The 20,152-nt window shown below is 32.4% G+C and overlaps 1 protein-coding gene across 1 annotated transcript in view; it reads right to left on the reverse strand.

The window, feature by feature from the left end:
- Positions 1-20,152, reverse strand: part of LOC134723706 (uncharacterized) — an 84,046-nt gene that overhangs the window by 23,652 nt on the left and 40,242 nt on the right. Inside the window, exon 2 of the mRNA XM_063587258.1 lies at positions 10,262-10,382. The gene's annotated coding sequence lies outside the window, so the exon portion shown is untranslated. The remainder of the gene's footprint in view (positions 1-10,261; positions 10,383-20,152) is intronic.

Raw genomic sequence — 20,152 nt, forward strand, 5'->3', positions numbered from 1 at the left:
CGAAGGAGATGCACTCACTTGATAAAAAGTGAATATGGAGATAACTCTTACAAAGAAAATTGGTCGTCTTAGCAGGGTGAAATTTAAAACTGCATAAACTGTACGATACTATATAAAAAAAATATCTAAGCGACATATTGCAAAACAAAAATTTCAAGATGCGGCGGAAAAAAAAATAATAATTAAAAACCAATTGTTCTCTGCACACAAAAAACAATGTGTTTTAATATGAAAGTTGAAAAATTTAGTTTAAAATGTCATTTCAATCTTTAAATGATAGCTTATTGTACGCTGATTCCAAAAATATATGGTTTCTATACTTTTTTTTAAATAAGAGAGATGATTTGTTACTTCCGGTTTGAAAAATGTTTCTTCTGATAATATTTAAATATTTACTTGACACTCATTCCAAAAATATCTGGTTCTATATACTTTTATATTTATAAAGTACCAAAAAGAGCTACTTCCGATTTACACAAGGTCACTTCCTGTTGTTTTGTTCAAGGTTAAATGGTTTGTTACCTTTTGTCAAAAGTCTCATGGCTTTATCATGTATATACGTGAGGTAAAAGCAAAGGTCAAAATCTAGAATGTCAAATTAAGCTATGACCTTGAGATCAATTTCAAGATCATAAACCAAGGACCTCAAATCAAAAGACCATAGGTCTTAATTATATTTGGTTTATCAGTTATATCACCATTCCCGTATTTTTAAATGCAAGAGGGGAGAAAACTCACATTAACGTTCATTGTACACTTGCAATCAAAATTTACGTGTTACGACATGTCGCAACTAACAATTTAGAAAAAATATTTTTTTGATATCTTAAGCGGTTTATGAAAATGAGTGGAAATAAGCCAATTTCAAAAATTAGAATATGGCCTTGACCTTTGACATTGACCTAATTTTATTTCTTTTGGATCAAGGACCTCAAATCAAAAGATCCTAGTCTCTTTCACTTATGGTTCACAAGTTAGAAATGCATATCACTTATATCAAAAGCATAATGGGAAATAACTCTCATATGGAGCGTTCATATTGCTTAGGTAAAATAGGACAAATCATGCGAAGGATATAACGAGCAATTTTGTAAAAAAAATTTGTCGTAATCTTTTACGGTTGCGAAGGAGTCGTGGAAACAAGGAAAACAGTGTTTGGGAGATAACTCCTACAAAGAAAAGTATTCGGTTACGCAGGGTAAATTTCATAAGCGCATAAACTGTTCGATATCATATACCAAATATCTAAGCGACATATTGCGAAACAAATATTTATTGCAAGAACAAAATTAGGCGGAAAAAAAATAATCAGAAGAAAAACAATAGGTCTTTCCACAGAAAAGTGGAAAGACCTAATAATCAGAACAAATACAATAGGTCTTTCCACAGAAAAATGGAAAGACCCCCAAATAATACAAAAACACAAAAGTATGTAAAAAGGTAACAAAATGTTAAACGGAATAAACAAATAAAAAAAATAAAAAACTGAAATAAATAAATACATAGATAGATAGAGATAAAACTGCCAGAATATGCTATAGGGTAGAAATGTTTTAAAATGTTCATTGTCAGAACTATAAATTGATCAAAACTCGTTTTCAATCAAACTGCTGTTTTATAAGTATTCTTCAAAACGACTCTTAATTAACAACTTCTTTTCACGCTGGAACCCAAATAATGTCGTGGAAGGTCAAAATCTACATTCTAAATAAGCATTATGGAAAAAATGAGTCTTTTAAGAATAGCCAAACAATCTGACGGACACTTATCTTTGAATTTGGAATTAAATTTTTAAATTATCCTACAAATCATGTCAGTAACGAGGTCCTAACGACAGTGTCTTTGACAGGTGTGCTTTTGATAGGGTCTTGAAATTTTTACTCTGACATTGGTTTCCTGTCTGACAGTCTATAAAAGACTTTATGGGAAGTGAGAGTCAAGAGTGCAGTAAAGAAAGACAATGTGAAAACTGGCCATCATACATGGGGCGCCAAATTTTGTTTCAAAATAGAATTGCAAAATTCATTAGATCCAATTAGAATTTAGTAAAGAACTCAATTCCTGATTCATTTAACTCTACGACTATGTAGCCTTATTCATGAACTACTCTCTGTAGCACAAATTTTATTCGCAAAAGTCCACTGTAGATTTTAAGCGACAAACTTTCACTATGCACAAAATGTTGCGATTTTTTGTATTCCCACGTAATTATGGGAGATGTTTTACGCAATTCTTTTTTCACAATTATCCAGTTATCAATCAGAGATTTTGATAATTAATTACTGCTGTGAGCGCGTAGAATCAAAACAAATAGATATTTACAAAAATGTGCAAAAATTTAGTACTAAACATGAACATGTTGTTACAACTATAAAAATAACTACTAGAAATTAATGTTCTATCTTGTACAGAACAGTAGGTGACAGATGTTTTTCTTAACATACTGAGTGTAAGGGGAAAGTAATACAGATGTAGGTAGTTAGTTCAATTGTATGATGATAGTAAGTTAGAAAATTTATATTTGTAGCAGTCTTTAGTTGCACACACTATCTGTATGTATATGGATTGTTTTGTCGAGTTCTAGTGACTGTTGGTAATTTTAAAACTAGTAATATACTAGGAACTGTTAGTGTTTGACAAGTTTATTGCAGTTTTCAGCTGTATTATGGTTTCACACCGAGCAAGAGTTTTAGATGGACAAGTGATAGATATGCGATGTCATGTTTATGATTGAATTGTTTTTCTTTATATTAAACCAAGATTTTTTTTCGTGTTGAGTCCATTTGAAGTCTGATTGAAGACATTTAATAAGAATACTGTTTCTAATGTATGTTATGATGATTCATTGGAGTTTCTTGTTAGAAGCAAACATGTACATTTGTCAGGATAGAAAGCCACATGCATGCCAGTATTCTAGCCAATTTTGAGATTTGTTAGTTTTGAATATGATACTTTCATTTTTGAACAGTATGAGTTCACTGAACTTCAGATACTCTGGTAAGTTGCAGACCCACAAAAAACTGATGACTCTCCATCCAGGATTATTGTTTATGTGTCCTTTAATGAAAAGGTGGAGATATTATTAAATTGTTGATTGTGTTTCTTTAAAAAAAATTATAACAGCCCCTGGTGTGGAACTTTGTCAAATGCTATGACAAAGTCGATATACTCAAATATTTTAGTGTTCTTTTCTAAATCTGAAGCAAGTTCTTCTACGCAGGACAGGCGTTGTGTTTCAAAGGATCAATAGTGTATAAAGCTGTGTTGGAGATTATATTCTAGGTGGTTGATTACTTGTTTTGTTAAGATATGTTAGTTAATAGATGATACAGAGATTGACAGAGATTTGTCTGTTATAAAATCAACGGTACCAATTTTGTTGCACCAGATGCGCATTTCGACAATACATGTCTCTTCAGTGATGCTCGTGGCCAAAATATTTGAAATCCAAAACATATATAAAAGATGAAGAGCTATAATCCAAAAGGTCCAATAAGTATAGCCAAATTCGTGAAAGGAATCAGAGCTTTGCATGAGGGAGATACATTCCTTTATTTATAATAATTTCTAATATTTTGTAACAGCAAATTTTAATAACACAAAAAATCCGTATTTTCATGCCAGTACCGAAGTACTGGCTACTGGGCTGGTGATACCCTCGGGGACTAATAGTCCACCAGCAGAGGCATCGACCCAGTGGTAGTAATAAAATCAACGGTACCAATTTTGTTGCACCAGATGCGCATTTCGACAATACATGTCTCTTCAGTGATGCTCGTGGCCAAAATATTTGAAATCCAAAACATATATAAAAGATGAAAGGCTATAATCCAAAAGGTCCAAAAAGTATAGCCAAATTCGTGAAAGGAATCAGAGCTTTGCATGAGGGAGATACATTCCTTTATTTATAATAATTTCTAATATTTTGTAACAGCAAATTTTAATAACACAAAACATCCGTATTTTCATGCCAGTACCGAAGTACTGGCTACTGGGCTGGTGATACCCTCGGGGACTAATAGTCCACCAGCAGAGGCATCGACCCAGTGGTAGTAATAAAATCAACGGTACCAATTTTGTTGCACCAGATGCGCATTTCGACAATACATGTCTCTTCAGTGATGCTCGTGGCCAAAATATTTGAAATCCAAAACATATATAAAAGATGAAGAGCTATAATCCATAAGGTCCAAAAAGTATAGCCAAATTCGTGAAAGGAATCAGAGCTTTGTATGAGGGAGATACATTCCTTTATTTATAATAATTTCTAATATTTTGTAACAGCAAATTTTAATAACACAAAAAATCCGTATTTTCATGCCAGTACCGAAGTACTGGCTACTGGGCTGGTGATACCCTCGGGGACTAATAGTCCACCAGCAGAGGCATCGACCCAGTGGTAGTAATTTACTGCATTGTGGGTTTCATTTTTTTGTAGCTGCTGTGACATCAGTTGTGGGTGATTTCTGAAAAATCATGGCATGTTTTGAAGTTGCTTAAGTATTCTGCTTCTGCGTCACTAGCTTTGTGTGAACTAATATTGTGTCAAAATGTCTGTAAGCTATATTAAGTAATGGTGAAAGATGTTATAAATGGATAGGGACTCGCCACTTAATTAGGTATATTATTTAAACATATTGACCTTGTTTATCTAATATGTTTTGTTTCACCAATCAGTTGATTGGGTTGGGTTTTTTTCGGAAAACAAATCTGTTTGTTAGTATTTGATGTTTTATGGTCGTAATTATTGGTTATGTGAAAAAAAAAAAAAATCCACTTATCATTTCTAGTTCGTTTGGTCTTATGGTTCATATCAATTAGCTTTCTAGGTGTATTTTGCAGATCTGCTTCTATATTTTCCTAGTTTGAATCTTCATATCTTAGAATTTTTCTTGGATGCTTTTGCTTCTGTATAGAAAATGCCATTGTCACTTAGTCTTAGAACTGGTGGTGTATCAGCTTCGTTGATGGTTAATATGTTATTAAACAGAGAAAATTTTATATTCCTTCCTTTCTTGTTGGTGTAGTTATAATCTGGTGTATGAAGTCGTCTTAAAGAGGGGACACATAAAATCGAAGATAAACTGACAAAGCCATGGCCAATATAGAGAAAGACACAAAAACAAACAAAATACAAGATAGACAAATAAAGACTTAGAAACACTTACCGCACCAAAAACTGTGGGTAATCTCAGGTGCTTCGGAAGGGTAGAGGAGCTGTGACAGATCATTATGATGTGCAACGCCCGGTTTACCCGGTTTCACATGAGATATAGACCAATATATATATTTTTTGCGAAAGCAAATTTACAGATCTAACATTGTTGGGTTGATGTTTAGACGAGTTGTATATACATTATGTACACAGCCTTGTATCACCATCATTGATGGCGATCCGATGGATACATCTGTTGTAGGGTTGTCACTGACTCAGACGTGCTTATAAATATAATTATTGTTTGTGACTGTATCTTACATTAATTTGTAGGATCCTTTACTATAGATAATTTAGCTGATCTGTAACAAAAACATCTTCATGCCTTATATATCATGTACTGTAGTACGCCGCTAGATTAAAACTGACGTGGAAAGGTAACACATGGCCAGCGAAAGCTCTTTTTTTTTTAGAGCCCAGGTGGTCGTGTGGTCTAGCGGGACGGCTGCAGTGCAGGCGATTTGGTGTCACGATATCACAGTAGCATGGGTTCGAATACCGCCGAGGGAAGAACCAAAAATTTGCGAAAGCAAATTTACAGATCTTACATAATGGGTTGATGTTTAGACGAGTTGTATATACATTATGTACACAGCCATGTATCACCATCAATGATGGCGATCCGATGGATACATCCGTTGTAGGGTTGTCACTGACTCAGACGTACTTATGAATATAATTATTTTCTGTGACTGTATCTTACATTAATTTGTAGGATCCTTTACTATAGATAATTTAGCTGATCTGTAACAATAACATCTCCATGCCTTATATATCATGTACTGTAGTACGCCGCTAGATTAACACTGACGTGGAAAGGTAACACATGGCCAGCGAAAGCTCTTTGATTTGAGGGCCCAGGTGGTCGTGTGGTCTAGCGGGACGGCTTCAGTGCAGGCGATTTGGTGTCACGATATCACAGTAGCATGGGTTCGAACCCCGGCGAGGGAAGAACCAAAAATTTGCTTTTGCAAATTTACAGATCTAACATTGTTGGGTTGATGTTTAGACGAGTTGTATATACATTATGTACACAGCCATGTATCAACATCATTGATGGCGATCCGATGGATACATCTGTTGTAGGGTTGTCACTGACTCAGACGTACTTATGAATATATATATATATATACGAAAGCAAATTTACAGATCTAACATTGTTGGGTTGATGTTTAGACGAGTTGTATATACATTATGTTCACAGCCATGTATCACCATCATTGATGGCGATCCGTTGGATACATCTGTTGTAGGGTTGTCACTGACTCAGACGTACTTATATATATATATATATATATATATACGAGTCTAAATTGAAAACTACGTTCAAACCTATGACTGCGTTGGATAAAAACCGCAGTTTTTATACGTGTGCATGTAAAACAAATTTCGTTGTAGAAGGGTCTAAAAACAGCACAAACAACATTTTCCAAAAGACCAAAAGAGTGAAAAAGTATATTTAAACAAAACGCATTTGACTAACAGGTCGAACAACTGATGTTCTTTAACCCTGCTGACTGCCATTGACGATTGCCAAATAAAATTGAATTGATCACAAGCTGTAACAAAATGGATCCTAATATAAATTTAATACGTCACAGAAAAAAAAAAAAAAAAAAAAAAAAAAAAAAAAATGTTAACTTGTGGACAGGATGTTGTGCCACAAACATTCGGTGTCAATATTTCTTTAGTACACCATATCCGGATTTCGACAATAAATGTCTCTTCAGTGATGTTAGGGATCGAAACGGTATTTGGAAGGCCATATAAAAAGTACCCTCATTTTTAGAGAAAGTACCCTCATTTTTAGATTAACTCTTGAATTTTAAGAGTCAATATATAGGATGAACGGATCATATAAACCGGAGGGAAAATATGATACATGCCCAAACAAAAAATATAAACGAGTCTAAATTGAAAACTACGTTCAAACCTATGACTGCGTTGGATAAAAACCGCAGTTTTTATACGTGTGCATGTAAAACAAATTTCGTTGTAGAAGGGTCTAAAAACAGCACAAACAACATTTTCCAAAAGACCAAAAGAGTGAAAAAGTATATTTAAACAAAACGTATTTGACTAACAGGTCGAACAACTGATGTTCTTTAACCCTGCTGACTGCCATTGACGATTGCCAAATAAAATTGATCACAAGCTGTAACAAATATATATATATATACAACTCGTCTAAACATATATATATATAAGTTGAAGGCGTCATGATGTTACTTTATCTGATGGTGTTCTATAATATATAAAACTGAGAATGGAAATGGGGAATGTGTCGAAGAGACAACAACCCGACCATGCATGGAACTGAAAACAGCAGGTGCAGGTTTTAAAGAGGTCTGACTGCTTATCATGTTAATTCGAGACAAAAGTGTTTCACAGTCATTCGTAAGTTCATTTTGTTTTGCACCTATAAATATTCAATGATTGCCAATAAGTTTACCTACATAGCTTTGGTTTTTTTCATTTAGTGGTCTATCTGATCTGTGTAAATTAATAGTGCTGATGGAAAAAAATTCAAATGTTTTGTCTAGACATGTTTCAGTCTCGAAAATAATGTCAGGTTTAGATGAATCAAATTTTTGATGAATGTTTACTTTTTTATAACGTATCGTTTGAAGATTGATGTTAAGAATTATAATAGTTCTTTGATTTTTCTTTTGGACTTGGTTTACTCTGAGTGGGAAACAATAAGGATGCATGAGGAGTTACTATGCTGTTATTAAAATTAAATATCACTAATGATCAGGTAACTTGTTTCAGTATGTAGTAAAACTGCAATATTTTTACAAAAAGTCTATTGAAAAATTTTGACATTCAAACATGGGTATACTCCCAGCTGATACAACTGCCAACTATACACTTTGACACATTCCCCATTTCCGTTCTCAATTTTACTCATTTATAAGGAATGCAATACTCTGATAGTTTATGTGAAACCAAATATCGCGAGTGTCGTAACAAAGTGCATTTAGATTTCAATTTACTGCTCTTTGGCACATACGACTTTTGCTTTCAATTTTGACAATTTTGATTGGTTATTGGTTTCCTTTCTGGGTTAGTATTATCATTCCTATGATATCATGAATTGGTACGTCCGATAAATGTGTACTTGTGTCGATACTTTTACTTGGTAGAAATTTGGTGATGTGATTGGTTTGTGTCTAAAAATAGAAATGGAATGTTTGGCCTTCTACATTTTATAAATCCCCATCTGATATTGATTCAACCGTTCGTACATTTATGAATGAATTTTATTGGATACAAAAATGGACAATTTCACTTACCTGTAGACTGATGTGATCTATATAAATAAAGATATAAATATCTTATATCGTGTACATATAGGTAACTCGGGACGACTGCCAATACACAGTACATTAATTTCGTACACCATTGTGGAATTATTTAAATTACTTTCTATGCATTTCCTCAAGAAAATATATATATATATACATTGTTACATTGTTGGGTTGATGTTTAGACGAGTTGTATATATATATATATATATAACTCGTCTAAACATCAACCCAACAATGTTAGATCTGTAAATTTGCTTTCGCAAATTTTTGGTTCTTCCCTCGCCGGGATTCGAACCCATGCTACTGTGATATCGTGACACCGAATCGCCTGCACTGCAGCCGTCCCGCTAGACCACACAACCACCTGGGCTCTCAAAAAAAGAGCTTTCGGTGGCCATATGTTACCTTTCCACGTCAGTTTTAATCTAGCGGCGTACTACAGTACATGATATATAAGGCATGAAGATGTTATTGTTGCAGATCAGCTAAATTATCCATAGTAAAGGATCCTACAAATTAATGTAAGATACAGTCACAGAAAATAATTATATATATATATCTAAAAATTTGAACATGCTGCTAAACAATTTAAACATATTGATTTAATTTTTCTTAACCACTCTCTTCAAATGGCCGCACTTGGCACAATCCAAATAAGTTCACAAAGAATTTTTTTTCAAAAAATATTGTGCAAAGGTCAGGCAATCTTCAGCATTTGCTGAAGGACGTTCAGCAAAAAAGAAGGATATACAAGCAAAATATTTTCAGTCATTTTTTTTATTTTTTTTTTAAATAAGATCATTTATTGTTACGAAAGGGTTCACAACAGGTTCAATCAAGTTAAAACATTTTTCATGATATGATTAAGAATGTTTCAGCTTTATTTCGAGCATTGTTTTGAGTTTTGAACGTGTTCAGCTATTACTCAAACAGTTTCAGAAAGGAATAGATGATGTAGTCAGAACTTCGGTGTTGACATGAATATCAATCATATGGTGATTCTTATAAATGTACTGTTTGCAAAAGTTAAATTATTCGAAATACTTAGAATTTTCGTATCCCATGCAAACATTGCCTCAACCGTATACGTATGTTACACAAATCTTTTCAAGTTTATACTTGTTTGGCTTTCAAACTATTTTGATCTGGGCGTCACTGATGAGTCTTATGTAGACCAAACGCACATTTGCGTATTAAATTATAAGCTTGGTACCTTTGATTACTATCTGTTATCTGTTATATTTTTCATTTATAGTGTTGAAGTGTAAATAAGGATGTAGGTTTTCTCTTTTGATTTGATTTAAATTTTTATAACAGTGAGAACTTTTATCTATATCTATCTTTTTATTTTGGTCTATGGACAGCTGTCTCACAAACATTCCTCCAAAAGTTTATGTTTTATCACTGAATAAAGTGAAAGTCTTTATGCTGTTATTTAAACTTGATCTTAAAAATGCACATATTCGAAAGACGCTTTGAAAAAACAATGTAGTATATATTTCTCACCTTTTTTTCTTAACACACCTAGAATTATTGATTAAAAACGAAATTTTAAAAAACGACTTCAAAGGCAAATTGAAAAGGTTAAATTGTCATTACCAAAGGCTAGCAAGTTATATCTAACAAAAGTGATAAAAAATCATACTTAAACCTATAACATAGTTTCTTTTGAAATTCATTGTTTGTCCATTTCCGTATTCGGGAGTAGGCAGACACACATTATTTTTCTACTTACATAATCTTTTCAGTAATCCAAGTTAAAGTTTCAGGTCTTCCAACTTGAATAGTTTAAAACACCTTTCTCTGCATGAAAATCATTAAGTAAACGCTTCTCTGTCAAATGCATGCATTTTCTCCTGCAAGATAAAGACAATCCACAAAGAAATGAATGATATATATTTGTATTGTTTTAATATAAATTTTGGGAGCTTGCATCACAAAGTTAAAACAAATGAATAACATTGATTGAATAATTAAGTTCTTTTGAAACATTTTCTTATATATATATAGATTTCAATATCAATTAAAGATAAAGTCGGATCACATTAAAATTGTTGAATATAGCTTTCCTTGTAAGTAGAATGAAGCTTCCTGTCAATATCTTCAAACGAATTAGACATTTTGAAATGTCTTTAATATAAGCGGAGCTAGTTGTTGCAGCAGACTGACATTTACTATGTCATGAACATTATACAATGTTGTATCGACCTACCTCTGGAAACCGTCGTCGTTTAATAGGAGCATTTCAGTTTGTACTTCTGTAAATATTGACAATGCAATTTCCAATAGGAACTCCTTTTACGGATAAAACTGTACCACTTTTACTTTGAAGTTTTGATACAAAAATCTTATCCTAGAATTGAAAGTTTATATGCACTACAATTTTTTCCAAATGTCAAAATATAGGGCTGTGCGGCATATTTTCAACGTTTATATGACCTGAACTAACAATAATTTTCTTAACTACCCCTACCTCGAATGAAGGGTTACCACAAATTTCAATGTAAACAATGAATATTTACTGGTAAGTTATTTCTCTTTGAGACGGAACACAGAGAGCATAACTGGGAACCAGTATGTAAACAACAAAACTAATTTTCTATGAATATTCTAAATCTCCCCATTTACCATTGAGTCTATTTTTGATTAAGTGACTATTTAACTGGGCTCGGTACTTTTACTCCCCGTCAATGTGTGGTTGTGCATTGATACATTTTTGTGTTCTTGTCTTTCGTTTTTGCTAATGTGCTTTGTCTACATGACCTTTGTTTTTCTTGGTTGACATATCTGTTTGTTTTTATAGTGATTAAAAGTATAACACAGGGTTTACTGTTATACCCCTATTGTTGACATTTTTAGCTATTATGTCTGTTTGTTTTGTTTACATATTGTTGTCAATATAATGGAAATGTATACAACTGTCATACAAGTGAGAGATTAAGCAAGCTATTGAGCCAAGTTTAATCATCCATTTTCTTCATAAGAAAAAAATAGCTGTCCAAAGTTCGAAATATGACAGTTGTTATGCATTCGTTTGATGTGTTTGAGCTTTTGATTTTGACATTGATTTGGGACATTTTTTTTTAATTCTCCTCGGAGTTCTTGTTTTATTCTTTTTTAAGGATTATTGATATACAACACTATAGTGTTTTGCACATATAAAAGGAAGAAATGAAATACATCGGCATAAAGTACATCGGGAGAAGTAAAAAATAATTGACGGAAGGAGCACGAACGATAGAATAAAGAGACAGAGACAAAACAATACACTGGAAGCGAATGATAGGGCAAAACCATACCCGCTAAAAACAATGATAAAATTAGGTGTACTGGTAGTTAAGCGGGCTAATGGCCAAATACTAAAATGGAAACGATTGTGAATAATAATAAAATTGAGAATGGAAATGGGGAATATGTCAAAGAGACAACAACCCGACCAAATAAAAAAACAACAGCAGAAGGTCACCAACAGGTCTTCAATGTAGCGAGAAATTCCCGCATCCGGAGGACTAACAAAGGCTAACAAAGGCTCCTGACTTGGGACAGGCGCAAAAATGCGGCGGGGTTAAACATGTTTGTGAGATCTCAACCCTCCCCCTATACCTCTAACCAATGTAGAAAAGTAAACGCATAACAATACGCACATTAAAATTCAGTTCCAGAGAAGTCCGAGTCTGATGTCAGATGATGTAACCAAAGAAAATAAACAAAATGACAACTAGTATCTCAATTGTTTGTAAAACAATTGAAAGGTCTTTCCTGTAAAAGTGATGTTTTCGTAATGTACTTTGTACGACCTTTCGTTTGATATACGACAAGCATACCTTCTCAAACTTTTCGCTTTTAACACTTTATGACCTCATCCGCCTACATTTTAGAGATCGGAAGTATGATATATGAAACACAGAGTAGATGAGCTTTCATTTGATATGCGACAATGCCATGTTCTAGAAAGTTTGATTTTTGCACTTAATAACCCTATCCAACTAATTTTTGGAGGTCGGGAATTTGATATTTCAAATGTACACATCATGACATTTCATTTGATATACAACAACCCTATCTTAAAAGAAAATTTATTTTTTGCACTCAATGACCTCATCAAACCAATTTTTTGGGGACATCAATTTGAAATTTGAAATGTACGCTTTATGTTCTTTCATTTGATATGCGACAACCTTACCATCTGAGAAATTTGATTGTTTGCACTTAATGACCCCACCCGTCCCCCTGGAATGAAAAGGGGGTTTAAAATTTTCATTTTTAAGTAGAGTTTATTAAGACCTTCAATTTGATATATCAGATGACCCCATTTGACAAAGTGCAAAAAATGATGCAATAACAACTATATAAATAGAAGTTATGAAACTTACAAAGTCAATGCAAAACTTGAAAATTTCAAACTGATTTTTTGGTGTTTTTTTCCATGGAATATTTTTGGTATTTGGTCAAACATATAACTATGTTAACCTCTTCAATTTCTAAAACATTTTAAGTGATAAGCTCTTGTTGATTCAGAAATACATGCCTCCGCTCGCAAAACTTCAAACTGCATTATCTCTATAACGATAATAGATATCTCAAATCTGTTAAATGATAAATGATCTACAGTTGAAGATCAACATTATAGAAAAAGAATTGGAACAAATTCAAAGTTCACCAAGGTCACAATTAATCATCAAATATATGATGCAATATCAAACTTGAGAACCGGAAGTCGTAGAGACATGGGACTAGCACCTTTCAACTCAGGACTACTTGTCCTTTCAACTATCACAAGGTCAAGGTCATAGTAATATGTGAAGGTCAAGGTGAAATTTCATCATGACTTTACATTGACCTCAAATTGAAGGTCTTGAATTACTGATCATCTTTGCAGTTTATAGTAGGTTGATATCTGTTACCTTTAAAAAGATATACACACAATACTATACTTTTAAGAATCATCCCGTTGTAACTTTTCAACAGACAGTCGGACATGTTTGGGCTTATTGCATAAAATGTAGAGCTCGTTGAGAGGAACAATTTACACGCTGTATGTATGCAGCAAAGTCTTAACGTTTTCATAATATGTAATCTTGAAATTGCAGCATAATTTTTTTTTGCACTCAGTGACCTTTGAACTTGACTGCATATTAAAGGTCACATGAATTAAAGTGTATTGGTGAAGGTCCCAAGTCTCTACGACTTCTGGTTCTCGAAATACAATTTTTCAAAAATTATGTTCAATTTTTCAAGGGTAATAACTCCTTATAAGGGTTAAAAACAAAATAATTGTACATGTTTATTAACATTGCCATCTGTTCCTGTACATGTTGCCGTTGTCAAATCGATCCTATCTCTTATACTTTTTGAGAAAAATGCAAAGGAAAGATATTGTTTCAAGGGGATATAACTCTCATAGGGGATGATGAAATCTTTTGCAGCCTTATATGGTAATACATCTTCATTAGATCTACCTATTGTCCAAATAAAGTCATGATATCTTTAAAAACAACAAGGGGGGGCCATTTTGAAAAAAATCAATAAAAGGGAGATAACTTCTCAAGGGGATGATGAAATTCTACAAAAGTTCATCTGGTAAAACTTCATGATGAGGTCTATCGATGGTTTAAATTTGGTATTGATAACTGCAATAAAAGGGGTAGGAGGGCTTGCCAAAAAAATGCTGGAAGTAAAAAAAAAAGAAAAAAAAAAAACATTAGAAAAACAATAAGGTCTTTCCTCACGTAGGGGAAAGACCTTAATAATACATAAATAACAACAGACTACTAGCAGTTAACTGACATGCCAGCTCCAGACTTCAATTAAACTGACTGAAAGATTATGATTTCATCATATGAACATCATGCACAATCCTTCCCGTTAGGGGTTTAGTATCATACCATCATAACATATATGAGAAGAACATAACCCGTGTCATGCCAACAACTGTTTTTAGAATAAATGTGTTTAGTTCCGACGCAAAGACCTTATCAGTGACTCAATATTAACACCAAAATATGCAATCTTTAATGATTTGACAACAGTATCGTAATTATATCCCTTCTTAATAAGTCTATTCAAAGGTTTTGTAAGTTTCTGAGGTGAATACTGACACCTTTGTGCTTTATAAAGAATATTTCCATAAAAAATTGGATGTGAAATACCTGAACGTATAAGAAGTCTGCATGTTGAGCTATATTTACGAATGATGTCTTTATACCGATGATAAAATTTAGTAAATGTTTTGACTAGTTTGTGATATCAAAAACCCTGGTGTAATAATTTTTCAGTAATACATAAATTTCTCTCGTTAAAATCTAAAACATTGTTACATACAGGAGCGAATCGTACAAGTTGAGATATATAAACACCGTAAGATGGTGACAAGGGAATGTCACCATCTAAAAACGGATAATTAACGATAGGAAATGAAAAATCATCCCTTTTATCATAAATATTAGTATTCAGCTTTCCGTTAGTGATATAGATATCAAGATCGAGGAAAGGGCAGTGGTCGTTGTTAGTATTAGCTTTATTTAAAGTAAGTTCAGCAGGATAAATTTCATTAATATACATACTGAAGTCGTCATTATTGAGAGTCAAAATATCAAAAAGTATATAAAAGTATTATTAAATTTGTTTATCAGATGTTGTTTTGATGGGTCTTTGCTTATTTTTGTCATAAATTTTAACTCATAACAATACAAAAAGAGGTCCGCAATAAGTGGTGCACAAATAGTCCCCATTGGAATTCCGATAATCTGACGATATACGGAATCCCCAAAGCGAACAAAAATGTTATCTAGTGAAAATTCAAGCGCATATAAAGTATCAAAGCATGTCCAATTGACATAGTTTTTTTGTTTATTGCTACTAAAAAATGACCTAAAAGAGTTTGAACATATATATTCCCATTCTGATTTTTTTAATGCCCATTTAATTAGGTGTGTGAATTTTTTCTTAATGAGAATGTGAGGCAATGTGGTATACAGGGTAGAAAAATCAAAACTTTGAACAGATTCAAACTCACCAATATTAGCATGCAATTTATCAAGTACTTCCAACGAGTTCTTGACACTCCAAAAGTAATTCATTCCACTATTTTCGAAGGCCTTATTTGAACAATTTATTATAAGGTTTGTAATTGTACCAAGTGTGCTGGTAAGATGAATAGACAATTAAGTAGTTAAACAATGGCTTGAAGACGAAATAAATCTATATTTGTAAGGGGTTTTGTGTAGCTTCGGAAGTCAATACATAGTTGGGACTTTCATTGTATTTGGCTCTGCTTGTAAAGCGGTGGCTAAAAGTTTATGTTTGTTACAGATTTCGTTTTCTGAAAATAGAGTCAGTTGGAATGTTGGTGAATTGGTGATTTCCTTTTTCAGAACCTCAATGTAAAATTTACGTCAAACAATAATAATATTATTAGCAGCTTTATTGGCCGGGACAAAAACAAATTCCTTGGCTAGTTCTTTTAGTTTATGTTTGATACGAGAAATAGGTTTATTGTGGTTATTGTTAATAGTAAAATGTTCTTTAAAATGTTGAATACGTATATCAACTATCTTCATTACTTAATTAAAAAAAGAGTCAGCTTTTTCCAGTTTTATCCATTTCATACAGTAAGTATGGAGTGAGTCGTGGATGATATTACGACACTCATTCCAATTAATAATTGACGGGGGACGATATTTAGGTCCTTTACTGAGGAATGATTTTAACTATCGGTCTTGAACGATGTTAAGATCTCCTGTTATAACATGGGAAATGGGTCCATAAATATATTCGGAATTACTGCAATTACACGAAGTAGGTGTATTTTCCCTGATATTAACATCTTTACACAATTGACTATAATTAAACACAAATTTCCGGTTAGACTTCTTGTAAATATAACAAATAAGAGGTAGCTCAGTATTGTCAAAATATCCAGGAATTTGTTCTTTAACAGAATGGTCGTTAAATATACCGGCAATATTTACAAAATCAAAGCCTTTATAGACATACTTAATTTTAATAAAATGTTTTTTATGATCTTCAGGGCGATCAATTTTGGGAAATAATCTAGAATAACAATATGCCATAATAATTTGAACAATTTCATACTTAGGACTCCTTTATGAAATTGTGTTGCAATCCTCCAGAATTTTATTTAACTTATTAACCGGTAACGAACAGAGTTTTGTTAACAGATAATGTTTGCCGTTGTTTTTTGAAATAGAAATTAGGTCCGAAATATTGGTATGATTGGCCCGAAATTTTCTTTGCGATTTAATGATTTGGTATGATTGGCCCGAAATTTTCTTTGCGATTTGTTCTACGACCGTGAGAACGGTTTTTACGAACAGTTTTAGAAACTATATCCAAAATGTTAACGGAATTGGTTCTAGATATATTACCAATTCCCATGATATTATCATAGTTCATCGGAAGGTACCAAGACCTTGTTGATAAATATTCCGTATCAACTTCTCTAATAATACACGATGGTCTTGATGTATAGATTCTGCGTACTGATGTTGTGTATCATCTTTACAACATGTTTTATTGTTCTTTTATTTGTTTTTGTTCTATTATTAAGATTACTTTTACTGTTGAATGGTTTTATGTGATATCCGTTTGACGTGGCTCGGTACTTATACATCTAGTCAATGTGCTTGTATTGGCTTTCATTTTTTGGTGATTTGTTTTGTATATGTGACTCTTTGTATTTCTTTTGTGCTTATAACGTGACTCTGTACTTTAAAGGATCCCGTCAGTATGATATTTGTCTATAATATGTCATTATGATATATTTCTATTATGAATTACTATATACGTTGAACCACAAACGTCAAAATCATTCAATGGCGTAGTGGAATTAACAATTTTTGGATTCTCATAAATTCTGTGTATAACTTTTGGACTAGTTTGAATCTCGGTCTATTTCTGTAATTTATTCTTACATACTTTTGATTTTTTTAACCCTGCATGCGTACATTGCCTATGTAAATTTTAAAATTGTTTGTATGCACATTGAACGACAAATTTATGTGACGTATATAATTTTTCTGACGTCAGACATTCAAATCAATCCATGTGTTCGTAGATAGTAGATGTTTTTGTGTCCTGTTAAATTATTCCCTTTTAAAAGTTTTGGATTCTCATAAATTCTATGTATAACTTTTGGACTAGTTTGAATCTCGGTCTATTTCTGTAATTTATTCTAACATACTTTTGATGTTTTAACCCTGTATGCGTACATTGCCTATGTAAATTTTAAAATTGTTTGTATGCACATTGAACGACAAATTTGTGTGACGTATATAATTTTTCTGACGTCAGACATTCAAACCAATCCATGTGTTCGTAGATAGTAGATGTTTTTGTGTCCTGTTAAATTGTTCCTTTTAAAAGTTTTGGATTCTCATAAATTCTATGTATAACTTTTGGACTAGTTTGAATCTCGGTCTATTTTTGTAATTTATTCTTACATACTTTTGATTTTTTACCCTGTATGCGTACATTGCCTATGTAAATTTTAAAATTGTTTGTATGCACATTGAACGACAAATTTATGTGACGTATATAATTTTTCTGACATCAGACACTCAAATCAATCCATGTGTTCGTAGATAGTAGATGTTTTTGTGTCCTGTTATATTGTTCCTTTTAAAATTGTTATACGATGATGACTGATGTACCCATATTTTGACTATTTTATTAATTGTGACTGTTTTTTTTAAGGCATCATGTAAATATAGCGGAATTTGATGAGACTGTTATTAAAGTGAGAGGGTTAGCGCTATAGAACCAGGTTTAATCCACCATTTTCTACATTTGAAAATGCCTGTACCAAGTCAGGAATATGACAGTTCTTGTCCATTCGTTTTTGATGCGTTTTGTTTTTTGATTTTGCCATGTGATTATGGAATTTCCAAATTGATTTTCCTCTGAGTTCAGTATTTTTGTGATTTTACTTTTTAGACCGAGAGGGTAAACTGTCTGTAATTTTTTAATCTAATTTAATTCAATTACTTTCCGTGATCGTACAAAATTTGAATGCGATTCACCAGGCTGCTTATTTACTACTTCTAAAGGTTGAACTGCTAAATATTTAAAAGGATGGTTGTGCTTCTTAAGGTGTTGGTAAATGATACTTTTGAATTTATTTGGTCTTTTAAAACGATACAGATGTTCTTGAGTGCGTTTAGATAAATATCGTCCAGTTTCTCCTACGTACTGAATACCACACCCCGGTTTGTTTCATGTGAGTAAATAAATAATACTGTTTGTTTTTCAAGTTATATCAGTTTCAAAATTTAAAGAAAATGTGCGATCATTAAACGTGGACCTTACCGTATTGTTGGTGGAAAGACGGGGACATGTAAGTCATTTTTTGGCATGACACTTATCGATAGAAGGGTAACCACGATTTTTATTGTTAAAAATATTAGCGATGGTAGTATTTTTAGATAACCGATTTTGAAGATTGAGACGTGTAGATACCCTTTGAACAAGTTTAGTATTTAGTATTTTTCCATTTCTAAGCTTCATAATTGTTTAGTTACCACACGCTCAATTAATAAGAAACATTAGATTGTTTATACCAGCTTTAGTACATTTCAGACAGCAATATTTATAAAATTTAGAATCTCGAAATAATAATTAAAAAATCACGTTTGTTAACCATTGATATTTGAGCCAGATTTATATAGGTATCACATATATTTTTATATGAATTTTTGAAATTTTTATACTTTTTCCATTTTTTTTTTTGTATTTTTAGGCAAAAACAATCACCATTTGTTAGCTTCTAAAAAAATCTTTTGAATTTTTCGTTTAATTGGTATATATGGTTCGATATATCAATATGATTATCACAATGTTTTTACGATATTGTCTACCATTCGACATTTTCTTTAATTTGTCCACCCTATATGAGCAATAAAAAAAATACAATTGTTCATATTTCTTTAGAAAATAAATATTCTGCCTAGATACCACTGATTTTCAATTTCGTCAATTAAGGTGAGTATTCAGTATCAAATATGTTCAAGTGAAGTTTCCATATTCCTGTTTATCATACGAACAATAACATTTTGAATAATTTCGTATAATTGTCCGTTTAGTCTTTAACGAACGAAACGCGTGCACTCGTCGTTATCAATGTAAACGGTTTATATTGACTTATTTTATTTATATGATAGCCTTTACTTTAATTTTTCCAATCAAGTTTTATATTTTTTGTTTCCTCAACTATGATGTCATAGCACTTGTACTTGTATTTGAAATTTGACTGGCGCCACATTGGTATGGGTTCATATTGCACAGTATTCAGTTTTTTTTAGAAGTGTTTTTCTTTTTTACTTATTCGACTTATCGTGGCTTCTTCCCGTTTTACAAAAGTGCTGTCAGTTTTGTAATGTTACCTTAGTCTCCCCTTATGTTTCTTCAATACTAGATAACATGGAAATTCATAGACTAGTTTGCATTGAGTATTATATGTAATCGAGTGATCAGCTTTTTATACTACCATATGCATTGCAGTTTTTCCAATCTTTCAAAAAATCCATAATCACAATAATCACAGTTTGCTTCATTGAATTGTATCTACCATAAATATTTTGTACATACTAATAATTTAATAGAAAGCTAT

Source organism: Mytilus trossulus, chromosome 6 (assembly GCF_036588685.1).
Source record: "Mytilus trossulus isolate FHL-02 chromosome 6, PNRI_Mtr1.1.1.hap1, whole genome shotgun sequence".
Lineage (NCBI taxonomy): Eukaryota > Metazoa > Mollusca > Bivalvia > Mytilida > Mytilidae > Mytilus > Mytilus trossulus.